A 10,653-nucleotide genomic window follows, 5' to 3' on the forward strand; every position below is an offset into this window, starting at 1 on the left:
ATATTTTAGTCTTTTTTCCGGTGAATCGTCCCTGTCTTCGTTGGAACACGTGGCTCGTTTCACCGCGCAATGCGGAGATGTTAATAGTGATTTCCATAAGTTACGGCTGTTCAACTTTTCATTGACCGGCTCGGCATTTGCCTGGTACATCAATCTCCCTCCTAATTCCGTCCAAAACTGGGAGGAGTTGGTCGAGAAATTCCACGAGCAGTTTTATCGGCCGGGGATGGAGATGTCAGTCTCTTCATTAGCACGGATGGCTCAAGCATCTGATGAGTCACCAATGGATTATCTTACCAGGTTCAAATCAGCTAGGAATTGGTGCCGAGTGCCTTTACCCGAAGTTGAATTTGTCAGGCTTGCTTTGAACGGCCTCGACGTTGAATACAAAAAGAAATTCTTGGGGGCAAATTTTTGGGATATGTACGAATTAGCCCAACATGTCGAGTAGTATGATTATTTGCTCCGCGAGGAAAAGACTTCGAAGACTCCAACTCGGGGAACGATTTACAAGAACCCTACTGTCAATTATGCATCAACCGAGGATGAATGCGTTAGTGTGGATGCGGCTGAGATAGTGATAGATAAGCCATACGTTTGCAAGGCATTGACTCAGGTTGATTCTAGAGAAGCCAAAAGTCGCTCGGCCACTGAAGGAACATTGAAACCATCAAAGGTTTATACTTTTGATATTACCAAGGCTGACGTAATTTTTGACCAACTGTTATCAGCAAGAATCATCAAGCTTCGGCCTGGTCATAACATTCCTAAGGCCGAAGAGCTTAAAGGAAAGGTGTATTGCAAATACCACAATTCGAGTAAACATACGACAAACAATTGCGTTGTATTTCGCGATAACGTCCAAAGCTGGATTGATAATGGCAAACTGAAGTTTCCCGAGAAGAGGATGAGTGTTGATACTGATCCGTTCCCCACGGCAACAGTAAATATGGTCGACGCGTACCTACCCAAGGACAAAGGGAAAGGCAAGGCCGAAGTGGTTGAGATGCAACGCCCGCGGAATCAGAATTTTCAGCCACGGTTCATGGCCGATTTTCGTTCAAACAAACCACCTACGGCTTTAACGGGGCCAGCTATTGTCAAACCTATGATGGATTATAGCACCGATGAAGACAGTGGGATGGTGGTTTTGTGCAGGAAATGTAGAGCGAAGGTCGACAGTGAACCAGATGAGAAGCCTTTTTCACAACCTGCGGCCGCAACTCGGCAAAAGGTAGCCAATGAAGGCTAACATCACGGGGTTTTTGAGAGGCTCGGTCCTAAAGTACGGATGGAAGAGACACCCCCGGTCAGGCGGCGCCTCGATTTTGATGCTTCATTCTATGACGATGATTACCATAAGCGTAATTCTAGTAGTTTAGAATCATCGTGGAACCAAAAGACCTTCAAGCCTCCCGAGCCTAGAGATCAACGTTGGTATACATATCATTCTTCGAAGGGCGTCTACACCGCGTTGTCCAAATCTCAGAAACGCCGGCATCAACGGATAGATTGCATGGCTCGCCGACGAGCAGCCCAAGAAACTTCGGCCCCTAAGTGGCGGCCGAAGGACACAGCTGCCACTGATGATGAGCGACCACCTCCAGTAATTATGCCAGAGTTGGTACAGGGGAAACGGCTGGTCGATCAAGATGTCGAGACCACGTTTGAAGAAGATGATAAACGAATCAAACTTCTCATTCGACCAGGGGAGATGAAGGCACGCCTTGAACATTTCAGGCAAGAGGCCGAAAGCAAATTATCCCCGCCGGCTATACAAGAACCTTTGGTCAAAATTCGACGGAATTTGCATCCCCCGTTCCTTGGGGAGTCTTTGGAATATATGCGAGAATTTCATAAGAAACATTCGGCCAACGATCTGTATGGTTTGCCGAAGGCATGCCAGGACACCATTGATCTTGTCCTGACTTGTTCGGATGCTGAGCGGATCATCCAGAAGACCTCAGATGCAGGATTGAAAGCAAGGTTCCATCACATACGAGAAGCTCGTGTCTTTGGATTTGAAGTCGACCCGTACACCGATATCGATGTAGCCGACCTTCCTTTCTTGCTGGAGGACCTTCAGTATTTACGATATCACTTTGAAGTATTTTCGGCGGTTTCTCTCTTCGGCCTTACGACCGATGAAATCGCACGTATTGCCCGTCTGGATGCTTATCTCGACACTAGGGATGCTCGGCTACACTACCAGGAGCAGGTTTAGGTCCTGACCCCAAGTTCATTGTCAATCTCAACCTTACCTGAGGCGGTCACGCAGAACCAACAAGTCGCCGAAGCAGCTCCGCCGAGTGACGTCATTGAAAAATGGACAGAAGAGTCTCGTTGTCCGACTCTGACGACAACTGAGTCCGTAGTCGCCGACCAACCGAACGAGGAAGGTCTTGACCAGATGGGCCCGTCAGTCCTGGATAATATGGAAATCAGTATGGTCCATGTGTTACCTGTCGATTTTCAATCAAGCACGGCTCAACCAAATTTCCTTGATGGAGATGTGGTTGCCGAGGAACCCGGCCATGTTGATTTTGTATCGATTGCTGAAGGCGAGTCAACAACAAAAGATGATAGTCTAAAGGTCGCTTTGGTCGAATTGTTCCCTCATTCATCGTCGGCCAAGCTTCACCATTTAAAGCCGCTGTATGTGACGGCCCACATCGAGGGATATCCAGTTTCTAAAGTTTTTGTCGACTGTGGAGCTACAGTCAATATCATGCCTCTGAACATCATGAAGGCCTTATGCCGTTCAAATGACGAGCTTATTCCGTCAGGAATCACAATGAGTAGTTTTGTCGGTGACAAATCCCACACCAAAGGTGTACTTCCGTTAACTGTAAATATTACCAGTCGCACCCACATGACCGCCTTTTTCATGGTTGATTCCAAAACCGAGTATAATGCACTGCTCGGCCGAGATTGGATTCATCAAACCAGTTGTATTCCTTCCTCATTGTACCAAGTGCTTGTCTTTTGGGACGGCAAATCAGTCACTGTTCATCCGGTCGATAGCCAGCCCTTCGAAGCTAACATGATCCAAGCACGGTATTATGACGATCACGTCGGCTACATTACTTTGCAAGGCTTCAATGAAGAGGGACGGCCGACTCGGATTTCCGTTCAGAAAGCTATCGAGGTTGGCGCCGAGACTGTCCAGCAGGATTCGGCGAGACTCGGATTAGCCAACTTCCTCCCCGAAGCCGATGTTTGACACCGATCGGGAAACACGCAGGGCCACGGTTTCATCTACTATGGAACAACTGCTGGCCCATTGGTATACGATATCTAAGCAACCCAATTCGGGCGTCAACCTCGTCGAGTTCCTTGCTGAGGGAGATAATGGGCCTGTATTATCTTTTGATAAAATTCGAGCCGCCCCGGCCGAGCTCGAAGATCGTCGGCCCCTAGTTAAGGACCCTTTAGAAGAGATTAATGTTGGGACGGCCGATGACCCACGACTTTTGTTTATTAGTGCTTTACTTCCCTAACGAATGAAAGACGAGTTTCGTACCTTGCTTACGGAATTCAAAGATTGTTTTGCTTGGAGTTATCATGAAATGCCCGGCTTAGATCGTACTCTGGTCGAGCATGAATTACGTATTAAGCCCGGATTTAAACCTTTCCGTCAGCCACCTCGTCGATTCTCGACCGAAGTACAACTCAGTATCAAGGACGAACTAGTTCGGCTTTTGAAAGCCGGATTCATTCGGACAGCTCGATATGTCGAATGGTTGGCGAATATCGTTCCTGTATTAAAGAAAAATGGTGCACTGCGCATCTGCACCGATTTTCGAAATCTGAATCTGGCAACTCCCAAATATGAGTATACAATGTCGATTTCAGATCTGTTAATCGACGCCGCGGTGAATCATGCGATCTTATCCTTTATGGATGGACATGCCGGGTACAACCAAATATTTATTGCCGAAGCCGATGTGCACAAAACTGCTTTCCGTTGCCCGGGGGCACTCGGCACTTACGAATGGGTTGTCATGCCATTCGGCCTCAAGAATGCCGGCGCCACGTACCAACGGGCGATGAACACCATCTTCCATGATTTAATTGGCACCATCGTCGAAGTTTACATCGACGATGTTGTCGTCAAATCTAAACGCCGACAGACACATCTGGACGATCTCCGACAGGCTTTCCTCCGCATGCATCAGCACAACCTCAAGATGAATCCTGCCAAGTGTGCCTTCGGTGTATCAGCCGGGAATTTTCTTGGTTTCCTCGTACATCATCGTGGGATTGAAGTCGATGAGAATAAGGCACGCGCAATCATCACTGCCCCACCCCCAACGACGAAGAAACAGCTCCAGTCTTTACTCGGACAAATCAATTTCCTCCGCCGATTTATTGCCAACTCGGCAGGAAAAATGAAAGCGTTTTCCACACTCTTAAAACTCAAGGACTCAGATAAATTTGTGTGGAACGACGAGCATCAGGCGGCGTTTACGCAAATCAAAGTCTCCCTCACGAACCCACCTGTCTTGGTTCCTCCCAGGCGCGGTAAGCCTCTTAAGCTCTATATCTTGGCGGCCGAAGAGTCCATCGGCTGCCTCCTCGCGCAAGATAACGACGCCGGACGGGAACAGGCTATTTTTTATCTCAGCCGTAATCTCAGTCAACCAGAGATCAATTATCCAGCCGTCGAAAAGCTGTGCCTAGCCGTTTTTTTCACCGCTTCCAAGCTTCGGCATTATATGCTCCCATCGGTCACCCAGGTTATTGCGCAGACTGACGTCATCCGCTACATGCTCACCCGACCGATCGTAAAAGGCCGCATTGGGAAATGGACCATGGCACTGTCCGAGTTTAGCTTGCAATATGTAGCTCAGAAAGCCGTCAAGGGCCAAGCATTGGCTGATTTCCTTGCTCAACATCCTTCCCCATACGGTTTTGAGGGCAACGACGTTGACATCGGCATGGTTCAGACGCGCGACAACCACTGGACGATGTACTTTGACGGCTCCAGTACGTCATCTTCGGTGGGCGTGGGAATTGTCATTCAATCCCCGAATCATGATCGCTGGTTCTTTTCGCTTAAGTTGGATTTCGATTTCACCAACAATCAGGCCGAATATGAAGCCCTAATCGTCGGCCTTGGAATTCTCCATGACCTGCGGGCAACCCGCGCCCTCGTCCTCGGTGACTCCGAGCTTGTGATTAACTAACTTAATGGTTCCTTTCGTTGCATGAGTTGTACCCTGGCACCTTACCATATGGTCGCCAGCTATTTGGCCGAATCCTTCGACGGTATTACATTTCAACATATTTCCCGGTGTCATAATACCGACGCGGATGAATTGGCTCAAATTGCCTCCGACGCACAACTCTTGGGGGGCAAACTAGGCCAAGAGATACCAGTGATACGACAGTTATACCCGGCCTTGGTTAACCAGCAAATCCTCCGACGGGACGACGTGATACGCACCAGGGTTATGACCTTACCTTCGTTGTTAGATCGGCAGGACTCTGTCGAGATTTGCACAACCGAGGTAATACCGGATGATTGGAGAACACCCATTATGCAGTACCTTGACAATCCTAACGGGAAACATAGTCGCAGGACACGGGTTCACGCCACGAACTATGTCACGTACCAGAACGAGTTATACCGAAAGGGTGAAGATGGTTTGTTATTGCTATGCCTCGGCCCCCAAGAGAATGCTCGGGCGATCGCAGAGGTTCATGAAGGGGTATGCGGAGCTCATCAATCCGGACGGAAAATGCGATGGCTACTCCGACGACACGGCTATTTTTGGCCGAGAATACTGAAAGATTGTATCGAGTTTGCACGAGGATGCGTACAGTGCCAAATCCATGGGCCTATACAAAGGGTCCCGGCCGAGTCACTACATTCGGTCATTAAGCCATGGCCGTTTAGAGGATGGGCCATGGACGTAATCGGCAAAATCACGTCGACTTCTGGAGCTGCTAAGCATGCATGGATAATAGTCGCAACTGATTACTTTACTAAGTGGGTCGAAGCAAAATCATACGCCGAGTTAACATCTAAAGAGGTTTGCGACTTCGTGGAGGAACACATTGTGACCCGGTTCGGTGTACCGAAAACGATCATAACCGACAATGGAACAATCTTCACAGCCGAAAGGTTTAAAGAATACACGGCAAATTTGAAAATTCGGCTGGAACAGTCCACACCGTATTATCCACAGGCGAATGGGCAGGCCGAGGCAAGTAATAAAGTGTTGATCGGCATCCTCGAAAAAATAATAAAAGAAAGGCCTGGCATGTGGCATTTGAAGTTGAACGAGGCATTGTGGGCATACCGAACGTCGCCCCGGTAGGCGACTGCGACAACCCCATACGCATTAACCTACGGACACGATGCAGTGCTACCAGTCGAGTTGAGCATAAATTCGTTGCGATTAATTGAACAAAGTAGTTTGTTTAGCGCCGAATATAATCAGTCCATGAGACAGGAACTAGAAGATTTGGAAGAAGCGCGACTTGACGCTTATAACTTATTGGTGGCACAAAAACAGATTGCCGAGCGGGCCTATAATCAAAAGGTACGACAGAAAACATTCGGCGAGGGTGAATTAGTGTGGCAAACGGTGTTGCCCGTAGGACTAAAAGATCCTAGGTTCGGCAAGTGGTCGCCGAATTGGGAAGGGCCGTTCATTGTGCATAAAGTATACGGAAAAGGGGCGTATCATCTTAAAGACCGAACCGGTGTAGTTCACAGATTACCGATCAATGGGAAGTTTTTGAAAAAGTATTACCCGGTAACGTGGGAAATGCGAGAGTAAACAAAACCATCTCATTAAGATTGATGAGCATGTACAAGCTAAGTAAGTCATTCAGGATAAAACTAAGTACATTCAAGGGGAAGAAGGTAAGAGGGTGCTGAGAAGGGCCTTCAATTCCAACCACCACACCTCGGCCATGATAACTTCATCTTACCGATTCTTCTTGTCCAGCTTCAACCGCTCGACCCGCTTTGTTGTTGCCGCGTACTCAGTTAGGCGATCCTTTCCGCCCGACTCGAAGTCTCTAGCAAGCTCGGACGCGATGGCCGACCGACGTTTTGCTAGTTCGGCCATCTGACGGTCGAGCTCGGCTAGTACTTCTCCTTTTGGCCTTAGAGCGTCGATTTTCAGACGGAGAGTATCTTGAACGGCCGTGACAGCTTGCAGGTCCTGTTCGGCCTTTAGGGCGGTCTGGAAGACACTGAATGTCTCCCGAACCCGCTCCAAAGCAGACGATGCCCGAACGATGGCATTTCCGCTCAGGCGACCGTCTGCCCCAAGATCGTTCAGACACACGCCAAGTAGATCAAGACCGTTGCGCTCGAGTACTTGCGGCGCTGAAAGCGATAGAACTTCTCACAGCTGGGTTAGAGCGGTTGGATCGGCAGCCTCAGTCGGAGCAGCCGAAGGGCCGGACTCGGCAGTTGTGCTGGAGAGGAGGGCTTTGAATTCGACCTCCCACGAAGCCTGCACATACAAATCAGTTTAGGCTTAAAGGAAGGCAGGGCGAGAATAGTAAGAAGGTTTCGTTTTTTAACCTGCCGAGAGGAGACCTCGGCCATGTCCCCAGGATCGTTGCTCGAACCTAAAGAACTCAATGGCCGAGCCCAGTGTCTCAGATTGCTTCTTAGTTCACGCGGCCGATGAAGGTTATCTACGTTTGATGGCCACTGAGGCGGCCAAGAAATATAGATAACACCCTTCGGCGCATAGAATTGTCGGTGAAAAGAATGTACAGGCACCTGACATTTATTATTTTCCTCGTTTAGAATTCTAAAGCAAAAAAAAGCAATCAAGGAAAGATGGTCGAAGGTACTTACGAAGGCCGAGGTAACCTCCTGTGGAGGAATATGGAAGCCCTGGTCTTGAGGATGAACGGCCGATTCCGCCGTTGCCTTGGGTTCCTCGAGCGGGCGTTTGCCACGGTCGGCTGCAGATGGGCCGACCGGAACAGCCGTTTCGGAGGAGGCAGGGACATCCTGGTCCTGGGAAAGAGCGAGGGGTTCGGCCACCGCCGTCGGTTCCTCGACCGGGCGCTTGCCACGATCAGCCGTAGGGGGGCCGGCTTGAACCACCATCTCGTACCTTGGGAGAGGTTGCCGACGAGAGTAAGGACGATCTGCCAGCGGGACCTCGTCGCTCCCCTCACTCTCTTCCAGAATGAAGACCGAGGGTTTTGGATTTCCAGGGGCTGTTCCCTCGGTCGCAGAAACCACCTTTTTTGGAACGGGTGTTTCCTCGACGGAGGGAGGCACAACTGGTGTACCAGTCCCAGAGATAGGCTACGTTCAAACTGTCGCTGCGGCCGGGGCGGGCTATTTCTCGACCGAGGGTTGAACAACGGCGGGAGAAGGGGAAACACTGGGAGTCGTCGCCCCTGTGGTTTGACTGGAGATGACGTGGATCTCCCGTGCGCCCTTCTTTGCCAGCTGTTTTACCCGCTTGGCAGGCGGTGGAGGTTCGACGACCGGCTCGGCCTCTTGGCTAGGGCGTTTGGTCAGCACGGCCCGACCAGCGGCCTTATCCCTTTTAACCACGGCCGATTTTTTCTCGACCATGGCCGCGGCAACAGCCTCCGTTTTTCTCGAAGGCCGATTACCTAAGAAGATAAAAACAATTCAGTAAGGCAAATCAATATGCAAGGTTGAAGGAAAAGAGGAGAAATGAACAATTACCTTGAGTTTGTGGGGCCGAGGCCTTCTTAGGTCGGTCGCCGAAGAGTTTGTTCAGCACCTCTTCGACCGGAGCACCAAAGAACTCCTGGGTGTTATTTTCCCACCACTCACCGAAGGTGTCAGTGCAATGGGTTTCTGGGGTGGCCGGTCGAAGGCGAAATTTTTGGCAGTACTCTTGGAACTCCCTCGCAGCAGTTTTACATTCCTTCTCCGAGGAACGAGGTTCACGTCCACCGCTTAGGACTGTTCGGGAGGAGAGAAGGGGGACGGGGCAGCCCTGAAGATAGCCGAGCTGCCGGGCAAGGAAGTTCGGATGATATACTTCCCAACCCGACCGTTTCCCATCGCAGCCGAGAGGGAGGTCGCGAGCAAGCACAAACGACCCACAGGTCTGACGAAGATCGGCGTCCTCCTCCGCGCCCCACGTAGAGGTAGGCAGCCTGATGGAGGAAGGATAGTCTCGACGACGACATATCAGGAACTCGTCGTTGGAGAAGTCGTCGAGAGCGAAGAGGTACCGAAATACCTCTTCGGCTTGATGGGGAGGCGTCGGTCGAGAGGCCAGCTGAGGTCCAAGCGCCTCCGTTGGTGAGAAGTCAGCTATGGCCGGCCGAAAGGAGGCGAAGTAAATTTGTAACCAGAGTTGGAAGACCCAGAGGGGACCATTCTGGTGTGGATCGATTTTGTGGAGGGTCGCATCGGCCAGGCAGCGGAAGAGATGGGCGAGAATGTTGGAGCTCAGTGCCAGGACGTGACCACTGGCCAGGGCCTCGGCTACCGGCATATTCTCGACCAAGCATTTGTTTGACTTGGTACAACAAATGTACTTGTTGTACCAATAGAAGAGGAAGGCTTCATGCTCTCCCTCTCGCAGGTCCTCCTCTCCTCGGCCGGCGAAGTGAAGATAGAGAGTATTGTAATTAAAGAAGTTCTTATAGAGCTTCTGGATGTCTTCTTTCGACGGGATTTGACCGTCACGGTTCAAGGCCTCGAAGGCTCGTCGATCAAAAAGCGTCTTCAGATCAATATTCGACGGGTGCCCAGAGAGGGCCGCGTCGATGGGGATCCCGGTTGCCGAAGTCCCCAGAATGGCGGTGACATCAAGGATGGTGGGACCGATGGGACCAAGAGGAAGAACCAGGGTGTTGGTGGCCGAGCACCAGAAGCACAAGGCGGCTAGGAGAAGCTCCTTGTCGAGAACGACATCCATTGACGAAAGGAGGATGGCGTCGTAGATACCGAGGGCTTTCCATTGCTCACCGAAGAGCCGTTCCATTCGAACAACCCAGGCTGCCCAGGATGTGGTCGTCGAGGGCCAGGAGCCTTGGGGTTTCGCCGCATCCCATCTCGACCATTCAAACCCTTGTAGCAAGGGTGTTAGGCAGTGCTCCTGGAGAAGACCAGTAATGGTCGGCGATATTGTAGCCTTGAAGAGAGAACCCAAGATTTGGTGGACGGTGCTCATGTCACTTTCAAACCGTATAGTCTTGATCGAGCTCCGATCAAGAATCTTCTGATGCTGGTCACATTCCCTGGAAAGCTTGGAGATGAAGGACGCCATTGTAAGAAGGAAGCACGGCGTAAAAGGGTTTTCTGGGTTGGGGGATTTGAAGACGAAGACCTGGAAAAAGAAATGTGCTGGAGAATAAGAGCAAGAGTTTTCAGAAAGTTTTGGGAGCGTAAAGTGCGAATGAGAGAGTTTCAGTATTTATAGGCTTTTGGCAGGAAGGGTAATCGTTTGAAATTCAAAACAAAGGGCAAAATCGACCGAGAGAATCGTTGATCATGATGAACATTTGGGAAATGCAGTTGAAAGACCGAAGGTTTCAGATGTTGGGGGCACACGATTGCGTATGACGGCGAAATTAATGGCGGAAGATGTTTCGACGCCTGCACGATGACATGTGGGCTCACGACTTGAGGAAGTGGCTCGCGGATTGAGATAATGGTCATAATGGCAAGACGGT

The sequence above is a fragment of the Malus domestica genome, chromosome 06, assembly GCF_042453785.1.
Source record: "Malus domestica chromosome 06, GDT2T_hap1".
Taxonomy (NCBI): Eukaryota; Viridiplantae; Streptophyta; class Magnoliopsida; order Rosales; family Rosaceae; genus Malus; species Malus domestica.